Source organism: Scyliorhinus canicula, chromosome 4, assembly GCF_902713615.1.
Source record: "Scyliorhinus canicula chromosome 4, sScyCan1.1, whole genome shotgun sequence".
Lineage (NCBI taxonomy): Eukaryota > Metazoa > Chordata > Chondrichthyes > Carcharhiniformes > Scyliorhinidae > Scyliorhinus > Scyliorhinus canicula.
The window spans coordinates 118908736-118931709 of NC_052149.1; the positions used below are offsets into that span (position 1 = coordinate 118908736).

Here is a 22974-nt window from a genome sequence, read left to right on the forward strand (position 1 = left end):
CAACAATTTTTTTTTAACCTGATACCAATTTCCTTCAATTCTTCCTGCTTCCCTAGCATTTCACAGAAGTATTTGTGACGTCTTCTGTGAAGACAACTAAAGTAGTTGTTTCGTTGCTCTGCCGTTTCCTTGCTCATGATTACCAATTCTCCTGTTTGGACTTTAAAGAATCTACAATTGTCTTCACTAATCTTTTTTTCTTTTTCATCCATATAGAAGCTTTTACAGTCTGCTTTTATGTTACTTGCAATTTTACTCTAAGACTCTATTTTTCCTTTCTGAATCAATCTATTGGTCCTCCGTTGCTGAATTCTTTAAAAACAAAATTCCAATTAACGGGCAATTTAGCATGGCCAATCCTGCACGTCTTTAGGTTCTGGGAGTGAGCCCCACGCAGACACGGGAGAATGTGCAAACTTCACATGGGTAGTGACCCGGAGCCAGGATTGAACCTGGGTCCTTGATCCATTGCTAAATTCTAAACTACTTCCAATCACCGGGCTTGCTACTTTTTCCAGCAACTTTATATGACTTCTTTATTTCTAATACTAGTCTTAATTTCTACTGTTACCATAGCTTTTTTTGTATGTTTTTGTGCCAGAAAGCAATGCATAACTGTTGCAATGCATGCATTCGTTCCATAAATATTAGCCATTGCTGATTCACCATCATGCCTTTTAATGATGTTTCCCAATCTATCTTGGCTTATTCACACCTTATACTTAGTTTCAGATTGGACTTCATTTTCTATTGTCACTGTTCCCACACACCAAGATTATTAATTAACCCCTTCTCTTTGCACAATACCAATTCTCGGATACCTGTTCACTTGTTATTTTCTCAATATACTGGTCCAAAACAAATCCTATTAACACGCCAGGAATTCATCTACCACTATATTATTGTTAATGTGGTTTGCCCAGGCCAAATGCAGGTTAAAGCCATCCATGATTACTGTAGCACCCTTGTTACATGCATCTCAATTTTCTTCTTCCATGCCCCCCCCCCCCCCACCTTACCATGACTATTTGGAGGCTTCTAGGCAGCTCCCACTAACGTTTTCTGCCTCCTATTGTTTGTTAACCCACCCAGACTGATTCCACATGTAAGTCTTCTATGCCAATATTCTTTCTCACTATTGCATTGATTTTCTCCTTTCGTAACCATGCCACCATACCTCCTTTTCTTTTCCTTGCCCCTCCTAAATATTGAATACCGTGGATATTTAGTTCCCTACCTTGGTCACCCTGCAACCGTGTCTCTATAATTGCAAACATATTGCACCCATTTTCATCAGTTTGCGCTGTTGATTCATCTACCTTATTGCGAATGCTTCATGCATTCAGGAGCAGTACTGTGAACATTTTTACAGACTTTATTTTGTACTATGACCAGGTTTTTTACTAATCCTCTGCCTTCCACTTTTATTTTTTACTTTTCTATCTTTAATTTCTATCTTTGTTTCCCTCTCTTGTGTCTCCTTGCTCAGCTTCCCATCTCCCTACCACTCCAGTTTAAACCCTCCCCCACAGTACCAGTGAATGGCACTGCGAGGGTTTTGCCCTTGTCCTGCTGGAATGCGACCCATCCAACTTGTACAGGTTCCTGTGATGATATGCATGGAGCAATTCTGTACATAATATTATACATGACCTCCTACCACTAGGTGGCAGTGTAAGCCCACCACGTGACCCTGTGGTTTGGGATTGGGGAGTAGATTGTGTCGGAGGGTAGGCGTATTTTGCAGTAGCTTGACAATAGTTAATTAGTGTTAGCTGTTTATTATTTTATTTATCCTAGTTAGCTTTATCAAACGGTTGTTTCATAATAAATTATTTTATTTAAACTAGATGTTCTATAGTTCATCATTCATTTTGGCCAGTCTACAGAACATGACATGGTACCAGGATTGATGATTTACTGAGAACTTGATGATTCTGCACAAAACAAGTCTGAATCACTAAAGATAACTTTGAAGGAAAAGAAAGAAAACGCATTTTTGCTACTAACCTTGCAAGCTGCGAGCATCTGGTGTTCAATGCGTAGTAAAACGTCAAAGCCCGGGATGGAAGGCATCAAGGCACCTCAACAGCTTTGGATTACCGGTAACATAGACGAGAATTGTAGGGTGTTTAAGCAACAGTTTAAACTCTCTGTTGCAACTCTTGGTCTGCACGCACAGCCTGATGAGAGGCATATCGCGTTGCTGCTCACTGTAGCAGGCCCCCAAGCAATTGAATTTTCAATACGTTTGTTTTTGAAAATGAGGCTGACAGCAAAAGTTCTTAAACTATTTGATTGGCATTGTTCCGCTAAAAAATATATATTCCGGACGTGCACAGAGATAGTGGAAGAGGCATTCAATGGCTTCTTCACTGACTTACGATTGAAGGTGCTGTCGTGTAACTTCAGCACACTCCAGTCGTCAATGATACATGATCAAATAGTTTTTGGGATCTCCAATGAATAAAGTGCGTGAGCAACATCTGAGGAAAAGTGCGATTCAAATATGTCATGCTAGTGAGCTTGCAGCAAAACAGATCAGCACATTAAATCTCTGGCATTTAAAAAAAAAACTTTATATTATTGCCAACATGTATCAAAGCAGGTTACAACACAACAACACCCCGAGAAACATACTTCCCAGCAATCAACTATACAGTTTGTGCAATTCACCCCCCCTTCTGCGACGAACAGCTCCTCAAACACGATCACAAACATCACCCACCTTTTCTCAAACTTCTGTGCAGCGCCACTTCACTCATATTTTATCTTCTTCAACTGTAGGAAGTCATACAGGTCACCCAACCATGCTGGTGACGATGCCGACCGCAACTCCAGTGAAATTCGCTGCCGTGCAATCATAGAGGAGAAGGCCATGATACAGCCTTCTTCCTCCTCCATGAGTTCCGGCTTCTCTGAAATCCCAGATATGCCACCAAAGGGCCCAGGTCCACCTCCTCCTCCTCCACTATCCTAGCTAAGACCGCGAACACTCCCGCCCAGAATCTTCCCAATTTTTCAGAACCCCAAAACATGTGTGAGTGATTCGCTGGCCCCGTTCACACCTCTCACCTATCTATTACCCCCTGAAAGCACCCACTCATTCTCGCCTGTCTATCAGGCTCCTCTTTGCACAGGAGGAGGTTCCGTTTACTCTACGCAGTACCTCACTCTATACTCCCCAATTGATCTCCCCTCCCAACTCCCCTTCCCATTTCTCCTTGATCTTCGCCATCCGCACGACTCCCTGCCCCCCCCTGCCCCAGCCACTTGTATATATCCTCAATTTTTCCCTTCCCTATCTGCGGCATTCTGGCGCGAAGGCAGAAGAAGCGGCAGACGCCATTAGTGTGGTGACTCAGCTAAATAAGAAATGTTCCCAGTGCAGGCTGCCAATTTGAGCGGCTGAATTGGTACTCCAGTTTATGTCCGAGATGTGGCAAAGGACATTTGCCACGGCAATGTCCTGCTTATGGAAAAACGTGCCGACGGTAATGGCAGAAATCATTTTGCAACCCAGTGTTATTCCAGGAGAAAGCCTGCACAAATAGAGTATCAGCGCTTTTGATGAAGTGTGCCTCGAGGACGCATTCTTTGTAGACATGATCTCCAGCGAAGACAAGGAGACTTAAGTCATACCAAAAAGCAATGTATTTATACCGGTCTGCAGCAATAGTGAATTGAAGGCAGAGAATCATAAGGATAAATGGACAGTGCCATTGAACCTAAATGGCTCAGTGATAACAGTCAATCTCGACACCGGTGCAAGAGCCAACCTCATCAACCTCTCCGATGTTTTTTTTAAAAAAAGCTGCAAAGTGAACATGAAATAGTTAACAGAACGGTATTGTTAAGAGATTGCAATGGCAACAAAATCTCATTATAAGCAGCATGTGAGCTTGATGTTGATTTAAAAAATAAAATTCATAAATTGACATTTTCCGTGGTGGCGGCAGACCGCAAGTCTTTAAATGGAGTTGAAGTGTGTGAGGAGCTGCAGCTAGTCCAACGAGTCTATAGTGCTGCAACAAGCCCTTACCCGTCTGGAGGCTCCATACTGAATGATCCCTAAAATTTTCCAAGGTTTTGGTATGTTACCATACATGTACAAGATTAAATTAAAGGAAGATGCAAAGCATTGATTTATGCGCCGAGACGTGTACGAGCACCATTAAGGGATAAACTAAAGGCAGAGCTACTGCCTTGGGTGTCATTAAACATATTGAAGTGCCTACAGACTGGGTTAATTTGATGGTATATATAAAGAAGCGCAATAAAGAACCTCCACACAGGATGAACTCTATCAGTAGTGTCAGACTAAGAGAATGAACCAAGAAGGACCCAGTGTTGCTGAAGGTGTGAAGATATCTTCGTGAAGGGTGGCACAGAGAATCCTGCTCCGGATTCTACAACGTGAGAGCAGAGTTGAGTGTTGCAGATGGAGTTTTGCTGTGAAAAAACAGAATAGTAATTCCAAAATCTTAAAGATCAGTGGTTCTGAGCAAACTCCATGAGGAGCACACAAGATGAAAAAAATGTAAAGAGAGCTGAAGACACGGTCTATTGGCTGGATATCCTTCGAGATAGCAACACAATGGTAGGCAACTGCACATGGTGTAGGAGAATGAACGTCTGCACACAGTGCGGGAAACAAACTTCAGTAACTTCATTGCAAAAGGCATATGGTGCAAACTGCTTCAATTCCAAGTGTTGTGAGAATTTGCTCATTGAGAACCAGAGAGGCAACCATCTGTAAAGAAAGGAGGCAAGGGAGAGATTTCAGCCCAATCCACAGAGGTTATGAAACACCTCAAACCGTTATGGTGCAACCATTAGAAGAAGCATGCTACAGTCCTAAAACATCTGAAGATCATACGGAACAAATACAACAAGAGGAAGATGCATCGATATACAAAGAACATCAAGCACAAACAACAAACACTGAACAAGATGAAGTACCTTTGCAACTTCAGCAGACATGTAGAAGATCAGAAAAGATAAGGCGCAATCCAGAAAGACTGAACTTGTAGACTGTAAAAAAAAAATTCTAAACATGTAAATAGTTATGCATATCATGGTGAAATGTTAGAAAAAAATCTGATGTATGTAAATAATTTTTTTTTCCAAAGGAAAGGGGATGTGATAGTATGCCTAAATCAATTCTGTACATAATGTTATACACGACCTCTGACCAATAGGTGGCAGTATAAACTCATCACTGGACCCTGTGGCTGGGGAGTGGTGAGTTGGCCGTGTAAGAGGATAGACGTATTTTGCAGTAGTTCTACAATAGTTAATTGTTGTTTATTATTTTATTTATCCTAGTTTACTTTATTACACAGTTGTTTCATAATAAATTATTTAAACCAGATGTTCTGTCGTTCATCATTCACTTCGGCCAGTCTACAGAACGTGACAGTTAGATCTTCCTCAAAATCGGTCCCTCCTATGCCACCTCTGTAGCTATACATTCATCCAATTTATTCTGCTACGCCTGATCTCACTAGTGTGTGGCATTGAGAGTAATCCCGAGATGACCAACTTTGACGCGCTGCTTTTTAATTTATTCCCTAGCTCCCTATATTCTGCTTGCAGGATCCTCATCCCTCCTTTTTACCGATGTTGTTGGTATTGACATGGACTATAACCTCTGACTGTTTACCCTCCTCTGCTCAGTGACATCCTTTACTCCGGCATCAGGGAGGCAACATTCCAGCCTGGTGTCACATCTGCAGCTGCAGAAACATCATCTGGTCCCCAGATAATACTATTGCTCTCCCACTACTTTTTTCGACTCGGCGAGCGTAGCTGAGCCACTTGTGGTGCCTTGGACTTGGCTTTCGCTGCATTCAGATGAGAGACCCCATTCCCCCAGCAGTATCTAAAATGGAGGGAGATGGACCCACTGGACTCCTGCATGACCTGCCCAGTTCTTTTACTCTGTCTGGTGGTCACCTCATTATACCTGCTATCCACTAATGTCTCACCCTTATCGATGCTCCACAATAACTCCAGTGCTGTTCCAGCTCCGAAATACAGCTTTCAAGCAGCTGCAGCTGGAGACACTTCCTGCACATGTGGCCACCCTGTACACGGGAAATGTTCATGACTTCACACATTGCACATTCCACACAGTTGAGCTGCCCTGCCATGACTTGCCCGTGCCACTTCCTTTCTCTAATTTAAATAATATTAATTATACTAGGGATCTTACCTTTCTACTTATACTTTAAACACTAATGAATCTAAACTAAAGACCGGTTTTTACTTGAAAGATTGTACAATAGAAATACCCACCCGGTCCTACTTAACAAGATTGCTGCACCTCTCGCACTGGTTCCCAGTCCCACTTGATGAATCCTTCCTTCCCTTGTGATGTTTTCATAAATTACTCCTCCTGTGCAAAATGTTTTTATCTGTCCACTCCGCTGAGTGCTGTTGACTACCTGTCCCATGGTTGTCCTCTTGCACTGTCCTCTCAGTGCTGCCGACTGACTGGCTCAGTGTCCTCCTCTTGCAGTCACCTCTGGGTGCAGCCTGCTGCCTGTCTCTCATCCTCTCTTCTAGGTGCTGCTTACTGCCTGTCCAGGGTAATCTTTATGCATTGGAAATAAAATTAGTTCAGGAAAAGATGAACTGCCATGTTCAAGACAAATAAATGCAACAAAAATTATTAAGTTGCTTTCCTTTATGCAAGTGTTTAGAGAGTTGCTGCAATCATTGCTGATTTATGAACAATTAGCCCAGGGGGTGGAGGGGAGGGCATTGAAGATACAGTGAGATGGTTCATGAAAATCGAATATGAGAAAGGGCATAAATTTGGAGAAAAGAATGAGCATGGAACCAAGTGCAGCCTTTTGTCCCTTGTATAAGCTGATTTCCAACTTTAAGTGTGAAAGATTTTGGCAGTCATTTTGAAAGTTGTGAATGAATAGTAACGCTTCTGAAGCTTGCTTTAAAGTAAATACTACACCTGATTAGTAAAATCATAGATTTTTGAGGGTTTGGTTCTGAAATTCATTCAAGATAAAACATGAGGTCCTTCACTACTAACTTCTTTTGCAGTAATATTATATTTCAATACAAAGTTGCACCCAGTAATTACGTCACTTTTACTTTGCAGATTCTACACGTAGGCTGAATTTCTTCACAGTTGTGTTAAATTATGATGAATCTTTAACAAGATATCTGGTCTAGATAAAATTCAATATTGCTAGCAGTAGACATTTGGAAGAACTTACTAATTTACCTGCAGTATACCTTCCTGCTGCCACTTTGCGTTTAACAATCACAGTATTCACTTTGTGGCTACTGGTTATAACCTCTATGTCTCAACATCCTGAGTATGAACGGTAGTGAATAGTTTAATCTCTTCATTTAGTGAGATGTATGCAGCAATCTACATAGACTTTGAAGATATAAAAGAATGAATGAAAAACTTTGATTTTACATTGCGTTTTTCATAATCTCAATGTTCCAAAATGATTTATAGCTAATTAAGTACTTTTTTGAGCTCTGGACACTGTTTTATTGTAGGAGTTAGAAAAGTGATATGCACACAGCAAGTTCCAACAACAATAATGAAGTAAGTGATGGATGGGTCTCCCTTCTCAGGAATTAGTTGAGGAATAATTGTTGGATATAAGGATTATGAACTGGGCTGCTGACATTAGTAAATGTGGCTACAAAGACAAAAGATGTGAGAATTTTTGTTTGTTTAAAAAATGTTCAAAATAACAAAGAAGGAGGGGGAAGTTTATGGAAAAGTGTTTGTGATTATGTTGACTTTCCCCTCAACATGAACTGGCTTGCAAATGATAATTTTTCTTATCTCAAGTTATTTCTTAATAAAATGAAAGTTCAGATCTGTCCCTCGAAATGCCTGTTATCTTGTCATGAATTAATGGAATGTGTTGATTTTAATCCAGAGCGTCGAAAATGTCAACGGTAACTTTTGTAGGTGGAGTCGAGAATTGTGTGGTTGCTTCAACCTTCATGTTCTCTACATAATTATCCCACATCCGTTATTGTCATAAAGAGTTGAATTTACATAGTGTCCTATTTTTTGGGAGGCAATGTCTGAAGTTGCTTCATGCAAATAATGTTTGAATTGCATTTGTTTCTGTTGTTTAGATAAATGCAGCCAAATCCCATAAACAGCATTGAGATACCCAGTTAGTCTGCTTTATTGATGTTGATTGGGGAATGTTGAGCAAGGCAGGGAACTCACTGCCTTGTGAATAATGATTTAACAACTTAATCAGTATATGGAACTTTGGTAATATCATTCATTTGAAGGCTATCATTTCTGACAATGCAGCACTTAAATCTGAATTGAAATATCAATAAGATCTTGTGTTCAGCTGCAGGTGTGGAATTTGCAATTTGAACTGGAATCATTTAAATCAGAAGCAAGAATGGAGTCATGGCTGCTGTATTGCACCCTGGCAAGGTTACTTCTTGCTCCAATATCTTCATTGATTGCTCTGGTGCACAGTAATGCCGCAATGGTTTATCAGCCTTTGTGACCGTACCATCTTGCATGAGTATAAAATTATTATACCTCTATGGTTCAATTGTTCAGGTTTTGCATTCTCAATGTGCCCAAATATGCCTTCTAAAAGTTTGGTTAAAAACCAAGATGGAAAATTCTTATAATAATTTTAAATCAATAGAGTTCTTGTCAGGTATATCATACATCATCTGCTGAGACTGTAATTAGAAGTATATCTAAGCTATTATCTCTGAAATCGTACTTCAGCAGATTACCCAGAGATAGTAAGAGTGCCAATAGTCCCATTTTCAATTGTTACTGTTCGGTACCTAACCAAAGTTGCCACGATCGATGTACAAACCTGAACAGTGAGTGTTGTATTGTTAGACCGCTGTGAAGGGGGAAAATACATAAATTCTCTGCCAATTTCTGAGATTAAACTGCACGAGAGATGCAATGTGAAAGACTATTTGCCTCATCAGAAGAATAAATTCATCATGTCATTTTCCGACAAGAAATCAAAGTAGGAAATGAGAGCATAGTACAGATGAAACTAAGGGACATAAATGACCCCGGAATAAGTAGAGTTATAAAGCAGGAGGGTAATAAGATCATTAAAATAACATGAGAGGAGCTGTTATTAACAGTGGGTTAGGGGCGGCACGGTGGCACAATGGTTAGCACTGCTGCCTCACGGCACCGAGGACCCAGGTTCGATCCCGGCCCCGGGTCACTGTCTTTGTGGAGTTGCACATTCTCCCCATGTCTGCATGGGTCTCACCCCAAAGATGTGCAGGGTAGGTCTATTGGTCACGTTAAATTGCCCCTTAAATGGAAAAATTCAACAGAGGTATAATAAATAACAATTGGTTAAACTATCTATTTAGCAATGCGCACACTGTCCTTCATAATAATAATCTTTATTATTGTCACATGTAGGCTTACATTAAGACTGTAGTGAAGTTACTGTGAAAATCCCCTAGTCACCACACTCTGGCGCCTGTTCAGGTACACAGAGGGAGTATTTAGAATGTCCAGTTCACCTCACAGCACATCTTTTGGGACTTGTGGGCGGAAACCGGAGCATCTGGAGGAAACCCATGCAGACACTGGGAGAATGTGCAGTCTCTGCGCAGACAGTGACCCAAGCCAGGAATCAAACCCGAGTCCCTGAAGTTGTGATGACTCCGTGAAAATCAACAAACCGAAAGAACCAAATTTACTGAAAGACCCAATGAAAAACCAGTGGACAACTTTTAAAGTTGTTACCTTAACAATCAAACCAAAATCAACATAAATTGAACTGAATTAATAGGCAAATCATGATCAGTATAAATTATAGATTATACCTTTAATAGCAGATGCAACAAAGATAGGTCATCCAACAGCAATTTTGGCACAAATTTCAGACACAAGACTTTCAATACTATAATCTTAAGTTATATTACCAGTTCCTTTCCTTCAAGGATTTAGCCAAGGATTTTAATTTTTTAAATAATCTAATCAAACTCCAAGACTGCTGTGTAATATCAGAGAGCAACTCTCAATTAACCCAGGTTTCACAGGTTCAGTCTTTAGCAAAATGGTGCACTTCTCCACAACCTTCTCAGCTCTGCTCCCATCGGTGTTGATTGCATGGATCCACCAGACGATTTGCTCTGGAATCCAGTAATAGGTGTACTCCAGAAGAGGTAACAAAAGCAAGCAAGTTAGAAATCATGTTAAAAAATGTTTTGGATAATATTTAAGAACTGTGTTGATCATGGAACTGGAGTTACAATTTTTGGTAATAAAGTATTGCAGCAAGAGTTTGTGAAATAGATCAAATTTAGTGCATTTATCAATCTCTTGCAAAAGACTTTCCATTTGTATTCAACAGGTATGAGCTATCAGGTCTATAAGCTAGTAATAATAATAATAATCGCTTATTGTCACAAGTAGGCTTCAATGAGGTTACTGTGAAAAGCCCCTAGTCGCCACATTCCGGCGCCTGTTCGGGAAGGCCGGTACGGGAATTGAACCCGCGCTGCTGGCATTGTTCTGCATTGCAAGCCAGCTATTTACCCCACTCTGCTAAACCAGCCCCTAGTAGGACATCCCTCCATGTTTTGTTTCATACATATCAGTGTCTGCCTAGGATAAAATTTAATGGCTTAGTTGTCCCCCAATTGGTATCTAGAAAAAAGTGTGGAAATATAGGAGCACAGCTAGCTGTTACTATGCAGTAGCAACAAGAGTGGCACTTTATGCTAACAGGATGTTTCCATCGAGGCAAAATGATGTTCTGCCTATCACATAAATGAGTAAAATTGTGTATGAATTTCCGTGCCGGTGTGATGCCAGGTATGTAGGCCGTAAATCTCAACGACTGATAGATTGAATCAAATAGCATGTCCCTTCAGCTGTTCACAACAGGCAAAGCACTGATCCTACCCAGCCAGCTTGTGCTTGCAAAACTTATAGTTTCAACATTAAATGTGATTCCACGGTTGGACAACACTTGCTAAACATTAAATGGTTTCAAGAAGGAGATGCATATATTTCTGATTTTAAAAATGGGTTAAAGGTTGATGTGGAACAGGTACGGAGGTGGATTTGACTCCAGGAAGAGATCAGCCATGATCTGATTGAATGGTGGAGAAGGCACAAAGGGCTGAATTGCCTACTTTTGCTCTTAATTCCTTTGTAATTGATAGACAAGGTAGTTTAGGGGGCAGACGGGAAAGTGGAGTTGAGATCACAATAAGATCAGCCATGATCTTGTGGATGGCAGAGCAGCCTCAAAGAGCTGAATGACCAAACCGCTGTGTGTGTGGTGATATGCATTCACATCAATGTATATAGTTGGATGAATGTATATAGTTGCATATCAGTGCACAAAATTATCAGTATGACTCCGGCCAGCAGGTGGCACCAGACATCCATCACGTGACTGGAGTGACCTGCCAGTTGGTAGTTGGACGTGCAACAGGGTAGTCGCACTTAGAGTAGCTCCAGGAGAATTCAAATAACTTTGTATAGTAATCTGTTTGTTATCTTTCCACATGTTTGCCAATAAATCATTGTTCCAGTTGTGCAATCAGATGTTCTGTCTACATCATTGCATCGGCAAGATAGCAGAACACAACACTGTGTTCCTCTGACAAAGAACTGGATAATAATCTCGAGAAAAGCCAATTTTGGGAAACTGAGAATAGAATAAAATGGACAACAACATTGCCAAGCAATAATGTTGAACAGCAATAGGAAACAGGCAAGAGTCCAGGAAAAGGGTATTCCACTAAATAATAAGGAAAAACTACTCAATAAATACGAAGAGCCAAGAATTCAAAAAATTAAGACGACAAAAGAGCTATGAAATGAAATTGAGGAACATAAAACAAAATACTAAAAATGTTCTACTGGCATGCAACCAAATAAAAAAAATATAGTCAGGTTGGCTGTATTGCCACTAAGGGATGAAAAGGATGAAATCACAGGCAATGATAGTGAAATGGTAGAAGTACTAAATAATTACTTTGTTTCAATACTCATCAGAGAGGTAGATCAGGTGGACACAATGTTGGACGATAAGGAATTGTAACTGCATTTAAAGTAAGAGGATTTTAAAATAAACTAATGAAATTCCAAGACTGCTGGCTCAGATGGATTGCAACAACATATTTAAGAATGTAAAGAAGATGTAGTGACTGCACATGTCAAATAATCAGAATGCTGGCAGATAGCTAGCTCGTACCTATGCCCTGTATTTGAAAAGGGAAATACATGTTCTTGGATGGTCAGTTTAACATTATGGTAGGAAATGCAATGGGATCCCTATAAAAGGAGAAAATGGAATAATAGCTAGAAAACAAAAATATACTAACGATTAGTGAGGATGGATTTCAAAAGGGACAGTCAGTCTTGTTTGACCAATCTCATTGAGTGCTTTGGATGTAGCTGTGAGAGCAGACAACAATAATACAGAGATGTAATTTATCTCAATTTCCAAAAGGCTTTTGATAGTGTGCCATATATTGACGAATGAATAAGGCCAGAGCATGGCGTCAGGGGGTGCAGCAGAATGAATAGCTAGCTGGCTGCGATATAGAAAGTAGATAGAAGGGAAGAAGAATAGTTATTCACATTCGGACAAAGTGGAAAGTGGGTTCCCACAAGAATCAATGCTAGGACCACTGTTAACAATTTCCAGAAACACAGCTTCTAAATATGCTGTAAATACCAATTTGGGGGAGGGGGAATCAGTACTGGAGAGACTGCGACTGGTTTCAAGACATTAATAAACTAGCAATATGGGCATATAATTGGCAAATGAATTTCAGCAGAAGTGTGTGCTATTACATTTTATTAAGAAAAGGAAGGAAATCACATATTGGAAAACAATCTCAACAGAATAGGAAAGCAATTATATAAACAAATCACTAAAAGTAGTGACACAAGATTTTAAGACCACAATAAGCAAACCAAGTATGAGAGTTTCTTTCTAGAGGAATAGAATTGAAAATTAGACAAGTTATCTTAAAAGCATATCAAACCTTGGTTAGACTACATGGACTACTGTTTTGGACGTCATTACATGAAAAGGATTTAGAGACACCAGAAAAGACATGGAAATAGATTTACAAGGATGATACGAGAGATGCATGTTTATACCCATCAGGAAAGGATGAATTGGATGGGTTTCTTTTCTTTTATATTCTGCAAGATGTGGGCATTGCTGAAGGCCAGCTTTTGTTGTCCATCCCTAATTGCCCTGGAGAAGGTGGCAGTGAGCCCCCACTACAGTCTACCTGGAGTAGGTACATTCTCAGTGCTTTGAAGAAGGGAATTTCAGTTTTTTGACTGAGCCAGCGACAGTGAAGAAAGGCTGAGGAGTGACCCAATAGAGATCTTGAAAATGTCTTTATTCAGATGGTGGTAAAAATGTGGAGCTTGCTTTTGCAAGGTGTGATTGAGGCAAATCATTCTGTATATGTTAACTTCTTACTTGCAATTTTACAGCATGTATGTGTCTCATAATATACAAGTATTCTTTCAGTCTGTGGTCATTTGTGATCAGTTTGTAATTTCAAGGTGCTCTTTCAATTTATCATAACACTCATGATATATTTTTTGTCTCGCTTATTCTCCTTGACATTGACAAGATTACGTTGTATTATTTTCAAAAGTAAGTTTGAGTTGCTTAACTGAAAAATGTAAACATAAAACCAGTGCAATTTTCTTTGCTTCCTGCTTTTGTAGTAGAAGGGTAAAATTTATCACACTTTGAAATTTGGAAATAATTTTTTTTTTGAGTTGTCCAAAATGTATGTGAATTACAATCAAGCAAGATATATTATTTGGTAATTCTGTAGATCCACACCAGAGCAGTATAACACTGTGGATCAAAATGTATCTTTTCAATGCCCTCTCAGTTCTCAAACTTTGTTTCTCAAAATCACTTATCAGTTATCGAAAATAGTCCAATGTGCTGTCTGGAACACTGCTCATATGCATGCTCTTCTAGAGCTGAGGACATGCTTTCACGAAGGTAATACTGCCAAATTCTGCAATTGTTATTTTTAACCAACAGTGGAGTGTTGGTAATTTGCAACTTTTGACATTGTGACAAATGTCACAGTTTTGACATTTGTAAAATGAGTGTTTAAAACTTCATTTAAGACAAAAATGAATTGTTTTGTCGGTATTATTTATTCTGCATTTCATTAAGATTTGGGTGATAAATGGTAACATACAATAAGCAGTACAGATATTGATACAATGGTTTATGTTTGCCTGAGACAAAGTTGTTTCATGTGGAAAGAAGAGGTAACATGTCTAATTTAAACAGTTAACTTTGGATTGTGTAAAGCATTAAAAATGTTGAATTATTAATTCAGGCTCCACCATGCAAATGAATGCCTTGTAAGACAGTGGGATAAAAATGATTTGGTACACTGCTACTTTGATTCTGTGTTTATATTGTAGAGGCCTTTGAGAAAAGTTTTCAGTAATTTCTTTTTTTTTTGACTTGTTCACAAATTTAAATCCTTTGTTTCAGTCCCTGGCTGTCCAGGGAGGAAATTTCAACACAGTGAATCTGAATTTAACTTTAGACATTAATTAGTACACTGACATACTGCTGCTGACTTGCCTCATTTGGTCGAGAGAAAATGCCATTTGGAGCCATCGATGTCAGTCTTTTCACAGGCATTATACAAATTGACTGCTTTGTGACCCAAATCATTTGATCTGAAGAAATATTCGCTTAGATTATTCCTAATTCCTTGACGTTAAAATGAAACAATATTACAGAATGGAATAAGAAATTGAAATATTTACATTATACTCTAATTCCAGTAATTATCCTTGATCTGTTACCTTCATGACATTTGATTTAGTTGGAAACCTTATCAGAAGCTTATAGGCTTAAATCCTACAAGAGATAGACTGACAACTTAGTGCAATACTGAGAGGGTGTTGCATTTACAAAGATTTTGTCTTTTGCAGAGACATTAAGCTGAAAAGCATCTGTAGGCTTCAGTTGTTCAGGTGGATGTTGGAAGATTTCCAGGTACTATTTGAATAACAGAAGAGGTATTCTCATAGTACCCTGCTCAGTATTCTTCCCTGCAACAACCCAATATATAAAAAAATGATTAGAGAACATAAGGTTGAAAGGAGGTTTGGTAGAGGTGTTCAAAATCTTGTGGAGTCTATGCATTGAAGATAGGAAGAAACTGTTCCTATTGGTATGAGGGTTGAAAACCAGAGGGAAGTAACTTAATACGATTGGCAAAGAACCAGAGGTGATATGAGAAAAAACCTTTTTACACAACCTATGATTAGAATCCGGAATGGACGACCTGATGTATTGGAGACGGCTTCAATCATGGCTTTCAATAGGAAATTAGCTAATTATCTTGGTAGAAATATTAATAGCTCTTCCAGAAGGTTGGCACAGACATGCTAGGCCACATGGACGCCTCCTGTGCTCTAACCATTCTATGATTCATCTCGTTTGTGGGTTCTTGTTCTGAACAAAGGTCATTGTGTTTCCATAGTGCAGTGTAATCTGATACCATTGAATTTGAGGCAGAGTGGTTCATACAGCAAGACTTGCAACAAACAAAATTTGTTCACAGAGTCTCCATTAAAAAGAGTCTCCACAAACTACAGCCAACAGAACTCATGCATGATCAGAACAGCAGTATCTTCTGATAAAAGAAGTGTGGTTTCTCCAGGAAAATTTAGGAAGAAATCCCAGGCTTTTAAAGCAATGGTTGATGGGGAAATTATCCAATCACCTTCATTCTGGCTAGTCACAGTGGAGTTTCATTTTTTCCTTCTTCCTAGTTGGAAATGGGAGGGGAGGAATCTTTATCTTGCCTTGCTAAAGGCACGTTTCATTTTCATTTGACCATAATTCAGCACTTGTAGTCTGTTATATTACCAGCTGTTATCTATAGTGTATTTTAAATTTGGATCATAACAGTTCTTCATCTTCTCTGAGAGCAGGAAACAAACTCAATTGTGAGTCTTTTTTCATTAACTCTTAAAGTCTTGAATTGTGTTCACCTTTGTCTCATGCAGTAGCATTGTTCTGAAGATGGGTTGCCTCATACCATTGATAATTCCATAGATGCGACCATACTTATACATTTTACAAGTTTACTTAGTAGAGTAGTATTTTTGAGATGCATTTCAGTGGCAGCTTCACATTGGACAGACAGACGCTTTCTGAAAGGTTAATCATTTGTTTTCAAGTTTTTTTTTTCTCTTTATCCACCTTTGCTAAGGAGCATTGAATTGTTGATCTAATTTTGGTTTCTTGTTCCAGCATGCTTAACTTCTCTCTTATTTTAGGTTATGTAATATATATGTTAAAGTCCATCAACCACTTCTCAGACAATCTGTTTAATTCTTTCAGATCTTTGTGAATGCTGTTATTCTCTTTTGAACAATCACCTAAACAGACCTTGATGTTGTCAACTAATTTATGTAAGTACCCTTACCTGTGGAACTCCAGCTGTGACATGCGTTCAGTTGTGGATTTTGGTATGTGCACTATAACTATCATCAAATCTAGTTTTAATTCCGTCAGCTGATTTGGCGCATTCTATGCATCTTAATCATCTTATTATGGCTTTCATGTGTTACCTTATCAAATGCCTTCAGAAAACCCAAACTGATTAGAAACACTGTTGTTGCTTAGTAAATTAATTGCTTATAAAATGATTAAATACATTTTTTGAATGTCATGTTGCTGCAACTTCCATGTTATGAAGCTATGCTTCAAAAAATTGGTTTGACTTTACTGGCTGGAAACCACAGATTGGATTTGAAAAGACTGAAGCCACATTGCAGTTACTTGAAACCACAGCTTCTAAGGTAGTTGAAAATTTGTGTCACTGTACACAATAAACTCCAGTACCATTAAGTGAAGCTAGCTTGTCTAGAACACTTCAGAAGGAATGTGAATGGGGCCATCAACTCACCCATTCACAGGATATCCAAACAATCACCTGGATGTGGACTTCTCTCTGCCCTTCTGCTGTTCGACTATCAATGTGCCGCAGACAGAGATTTAAAAAGAAGTCCAACCAGCAGCTGCTGTCTCCAGAGGAACAGATAATTGTCAATCTACATCTTTAAACCGCCTCACTGCTAAAAACAGCAGGGCCGCCTAGTCCATCCTGGATCCACTCGAGTCAGCAACCTATGGGAACCTATCACGTAACTTTTTTGGGGACTTTAAAGTATCACTTAATCTATCATTTTATTGATGTGTTTGTGTGTGTGTGTGTGTGTGTGTGTGTGTCTTAGTCAAAGCATATCAGCATATCCTTTTTAAAAAGAAAAGTGGTTGCACTCAAACGAGGAGCAGCAAAAGAGGGGAGCCATTCAACCCTTCCATACCTCATTGGAAAAATGTTGACTATTATGATCATTCTGCTGGTGAGAGGAACATGAATAATGTCTGACCAAGTGCTGCTGATTAATCTTCTATTTTCTGATTGTTTGACTTATAATTACTAAATCGATGACTCAATTTTTACTGTTGCTAATGTTCAGTCTTCAAAGGTACCGCTGCATGTATGTATGCATGAAACTCGTAAAACAAGTGGATCAGAGATTCAGCCATTTCCTTTGTCGTATTTTCTTGAAGATCTCAAGATTGTATGCTATCTTGACGAGGTTTGAAACCTCTAAAAATTTAACTACTGGATTAATTTACTCATGTCAGACTGTTTTAGACATGAATGAAAATGACTGAATCTGAATTTGTCATGTAAAATTATTTCTACCGTTTCCTGATTTAAAAAAAATATTTCTACCTGACTTTACTGAGATTAATTAAGCTATTTAAATTCATGATTCAGGTAGATATCAGTTCCAATGAAAAGTCATTGATCTGATGTTGACTCCCACAGAAGCTGCCTGACCTGCTGAGTATATCCAGGATTTTCTGTTTTTATTTCAAATTTCCAGAGCAGTTTTTTGCTTCTTAACTAATCTTGAATCATCTTTTTACTTCTTACATTTGGACTCTCTTCCAAATGTTGAAATTCTAGCATCTTTCTCTGACTTTTCAGTCTTTTCGCATATAGAACATAGAACATAGAACAGTACAGCACAGAACAGGCCATTCGGCCCTCGATGTTGTGCCGAGCAATGATCACCCCACTTAAACCCACGTAACCCGTATACCCGTAACCCAACAATCCCCCCCATTAACCTTACACTACGGGCAATTTAGCATGGCCAATCCACCTAACTGATTTCAGTCTGGATTCAAATTCTCAATATTGTTTATTGTATTTTTAAAAATTCTGCTTGGCCTTTTTTTTAAAACATCATTCAATCATTTTTGTCTTGCATGATCCTCTCATTTATTGGGATATGCTTTCATATCACCCAAAATTACCCTGAAACTGTACTCTATATACATTTTCCAGTTTGTTTTCAACTTGATTCTCCTGGGAGCTTTTGTCTGAGCTTTACAGGTGAGCACAAATTTTTTTGGCCTTCCCCGAATTACAACATCAAATTGAATTATCACCAGATCCCAGGTGCCCACCTCCAAGAACATAAGAAGTCAAGGATGAGATAACCGATTCAACAATGTTCATTTGTTTAGCATTGCACCTGTGATGAATGTAGGAATTTCAGATATACTGTATCATCAGTATTTGGTGCATAGAATCATAGAATTTACAGTGCAGAAGTATCAAGTCTACACCAGCCCCTGAAAGAGCATCCAAACTAAGCCCACACCTCTACCCTATTCCTGTAACCCAGCAACAGGGCAATTTAGTGTGACCAATCCACCTAACCTGCACATATAAGTTGTATAAGTTGTACTTGTATGAAAGTTTGGATACATGACTAACTTTCATGGATAAAACTTACCAAAAGGACAACTTATTAAGTGTTGATGAGACCTAGGTAGTTTTAGACAGATTCAGAGAGTCAGAGGATAACCCCATAGAAGAGTATAAAAGGGAATAATTTGCAAGGCTGCAGTCCGGTGTTTTAGGTATGATTCGAAATTCCATTATGTCATAAACTGTCCGAAGAGATAGAATAGGATGTTTGAAACAAACACGAGACAGAAGACTCTGAAGAAGAAGAGGGAGATATTGACCAAAGAGAGAAAATTTATTAGTAACAGGAAGTTTCAGTCTACTGATGAATGTGCTGGTTGTTGTATCCAGCGAAATTAAATACCTTTACTCTTGAGCCAACCATTGATGAAGAAAGCACATATGAAACTTGACATCACACTCCTACTCTCCCTCGCGGGGAGAGTCCAGATGATCAAAATGAACGTACTACCCAGGTTCCTCTTCCTGTTTAGATCCATCCCGATCTACATCCCCAAGGCCTTTTTCAAAGCGCTGGACAAACTAATCATGGCGTTCGTATGGGGGAAGGGTAAAAATGCGAGGATCCCAAAGAAGGTCCTACAAAAAACAAAATCCAGGGGGGGGCTAGCCTTCCTACAATTCCTAGAATTCCTAGAATTCCTACAATTCTACCACTGGGCGGCAACAGCCGAGCGAGTAAGGGGATGGATCCAGGAGCCAGAGGCCAAGTGGGTGCTCGCGGAGGAGGCCTCCTGCGTGGGGACCTCCCTCCGGGCCCTCGCCACGGCAGCACTCCCATCCCCACCCAAAAAACACTCCAGCAGCCCGGTGGTGACAGCCACCCTCCAATCCTGGAACCCCAACTGCGGCAGCAATTTGGCCTGACCAAAATGTCGGACAAAGCTCCCATCTGCAACAACCATAGGTTCACACCAGTACTGACTGAAGCCACCTTCAAAAGGTGGAGGCAGGACGGAGGGACACTGACAGTCAGGGACCTATACACGGACGGCAGAATCGCAACACTGGACGAACTGACAGAGAAATTTCGGCTAGCCAGAGGGAACGAGCTAAGGTATCTGCAGCTCAAAAACTTCTTACGAAAGGAGACAAGGACGTACCCACAACCGCCACGACAGACACTACTGGAAGACCTACTGGACGCAAGTATCCTAGATAAAGGGAACTGTAGCGACATGTATGACCGACTGGTAGAAAGGGCCGACACCGTACTGGACGCAACAAGAAAGAAATGGGAGGAGGACCTGGGGATGGAGATAGGATGGGGACTCTGGAGCGAGACACTGCATAGGGTCAACTCCACCGCCACGTGCGCAAGGCTCAGCCTGACGCAACTAAAAGTGGTACATAGAGCCCACTTAACGAGAAACCGTATGAGTAGGTTCTTCCTGGAGGTGGAGGACAGATGTGAACGGTGCCAAAGAGGCCCGGCCAACCACGCCCACATGTTCTGGTCTTGCCCCAGACTCGTGGAGTACTGGACAGCCTTCTTCGAGGCCATGTCCAAAGTGGTGGGGGTGAGGGTGGAGCCATGCCCGAAAGTGGCGGTCTTCGGGGTCTCGGACCAGCCAGATCTATTCCTGGGGAGGAGGGCGGACGCCCTTGCCTTTACCTCCCTGATCGCCCGCCGTAGAATCCTGTTTGGCTGACGGTCAGCAGCATCGCCCAGAGCTGCAGGTTGGCTGTCCGACCTCTTGGAATCTCTCCAAATGGAGAAAATCAAATTCGCCATCCGAGGGTCAGACGACGGCTTCCACAGAACGTGGGAGCCATTCATGCAATTGTTCCGGGACCTGTTTGTGGCCAACGAACAAGAGGAAGAATAGCCGGGTGGCCAAGAATCAGGGGAAAATGGTCGGGAATCGGTGGGAAGGTAGCCGGGGCATGGAGGGGAGAGATGGACGGGGGGGGGGCTAAACCTGAGGAGGGAGGGAGGGGCGAACCACGGGGGTGGGGGGGGGGGGGGGGGGGGACGAGGGCCTGCGGGGTGGGGTGGGGGCAGGGAAGCGGGAGCCGGAGGGAGGGCACGCGATGCCAAAACGTGCATGACACCTCCAGGAGCGGGGAATGAGGAAAATGGAGATGGAGGACGGGAGGAGCGGCAGAAGCGGGGGCGAGCGTGGGACGGCAGCGAGACCCGTCCGGGAGGGGCGGACGACAACAACACACAGCACAGCCAAATATCGCACACTGTGATTTTCTCCCCGACACCCAAATGTGTTTTATGCTTATTTCTTTTTCTTAATTTATTGTTTTTGTATTGGAGGGGAGGGGTTACTGTTTTTCTCTGTTGTGATAAAATTTGTTGTTGAAAACTTGAATAAAAATTATTTAAAAAAAAAAAGAAACTTGATATGGAATATGACAAGGTCATCGTATTTGGAAAAAACTGTGGACTTACAATTTACACAATATGGACACCATTGTATTGCGTTAATTAATCCTATTTTTTCTTGTAAAGAAATTAAGCAAGTATTGTAAGATTTGAGTACAGGAAAAGGGATATCTTGCTGCAATTATACAGGGCTTTGGTGAGGCCACACCTGGAATATTGTGTGCAGTTTTGGTCTCCTTATCTGAGGAAGGATGTTCTTGCTACAGAGGGAGTGCAGAGAAGGTTTGCCAGACTGATTCTTGGGATGTCAGGACTGACTTATTTATTGTATTTTTTATTTTAAAACATTTTTTATTAAGGCATTTATGGTTTCATAATAACAAAAGACAGAAGTGCTCAGCCACCGCCTCTTCCACCTTCTGGATCAACTGGCCCTGGGCTTTCAATCTTTGCTCCACCCGGTCAATCCCCATCTTACTAGAGTCCAGGTACTCTTGTCTTTGCTTAGCAAAGCTCTCCTGAAGGAATTGCACCAGCTGCACCATTGACCACTGGGCTGGCAATCCCAGTCCCTGAGCCTCCGCCATGTTTTCCTGTGCTGCAGACTCCACTTCCTTCTTTGCCCAACAATCTCTCCTTTTCAGATCACTTCTGGTCCTCAAATCCATAAACTAGTGGGGGATTCTTCTCCTCTACTTCACCAGTCTCCTATTTTACCAATCAAATCCCCCATAAGTTGGGGAAAAAGGTCCCAAAGTTACACCAGGAGCGGGAGCTACCAAACAAGCGCCCACTCACTCCATGGCCGCCATTGGAAGTGGCGGGGTTGGTTAATAAGCAGTTTGCGTTTGAAGTGGGGAGTATTAGATTTGTGATGGTTATACTCCTCTGTGGAAAGTTGGAGGGGTTGCTGGTGGTTCTGGTAAAGGTCGATGCCCAAATTGGGATGATGTGGTTTTATCGGCGCTTTGTGGTTTCTGACCACACGCCACACCTAGAGGATTTGATTTGCGGGAGGTCATGGCTGTCACACTGTGGGAGGCACTTAGGTGGTGGTTCGGAGGGAGTTTATATCAATTTGGGAGCATAGGGAGAAAAGGGATCAGGAGGAGAGGGCAAGGCTGGTGGACAGGGGGCCGAGACATGGGCAGAGGCCTTGTGGAGGGTGAACGTGTCCTCGTGTACGAGGCTAAGCCTCGTCCAATTCAAAGTGATACGCAGGGCGCATATGATAGTGGCGAGGATGAGTATGTTCTTTGAGGGGGTGGAGGATAGGTGTGGGGGGTGGGGGGCGTTCCCGCAAATCAAGTCCATATGTTCTGGGCGTGTCCAAGATTGAGGGGTCTCTGGCATGGTTCTCAGATGTAATGTCCGAGGTGCTGTGTGTGGAGGTGGCTCCGAGTCCAGAAGTGGCGAGATTTGGTGTGTCGGAAGACCTGGGAATCCAGAGGGTGAGAGAGGCCGATGTTTTGACCTTTGTCTTCCTGATAGCCCGGAGACGGATCTTGCTCGGTGGCGGGAACTGGAGCTGCCGAAAGCGGAGGTGTGGGTGAGTGATCTGGTGGAATTCCTGAGGTTGGAAAAGACGAAGTCACCTTGAGGGGTTTACGGATGGGTTCACCCGGAAGTGGAAGCCATTTATTAATTTCTTTAAGGAGATTTGAGAGGTCGGAGGTGGGGGGATTGTTTAAAATGGGGAAGGCAGGATGTGAGGATGGGGTGGCATCAAGGGATAGGGGTGGGGGGAGGAAATGGGTTTTGGTAGTTTATTG

General features: G+C 41.1%; 1 protein-coding gene across 4 annotated transcripts in view; it reads left to right on the plus strand.

Moving 5' to 3' along the window:
- Positions 1-22974, plus strand: part of ralgps2 (Ral GEF with PH domain and SH3 binding motif 2) — a 646420-nt gene that overhangs the window by 45295 nt on the left and 578151 nt on the right. For all 4 annotated transcript variants that reach the window (XM_038795105.1, XM_038795106.1, XM_038795104.1 and 1 more), the window contains exon 2: positions 16407-16477. The gene's annotated coding sequence lies outside the window, so the exon portion shown is untranslated. The remainder of the gene's footprint in view (positions 1-16406; positions 16478-22974) is intronic.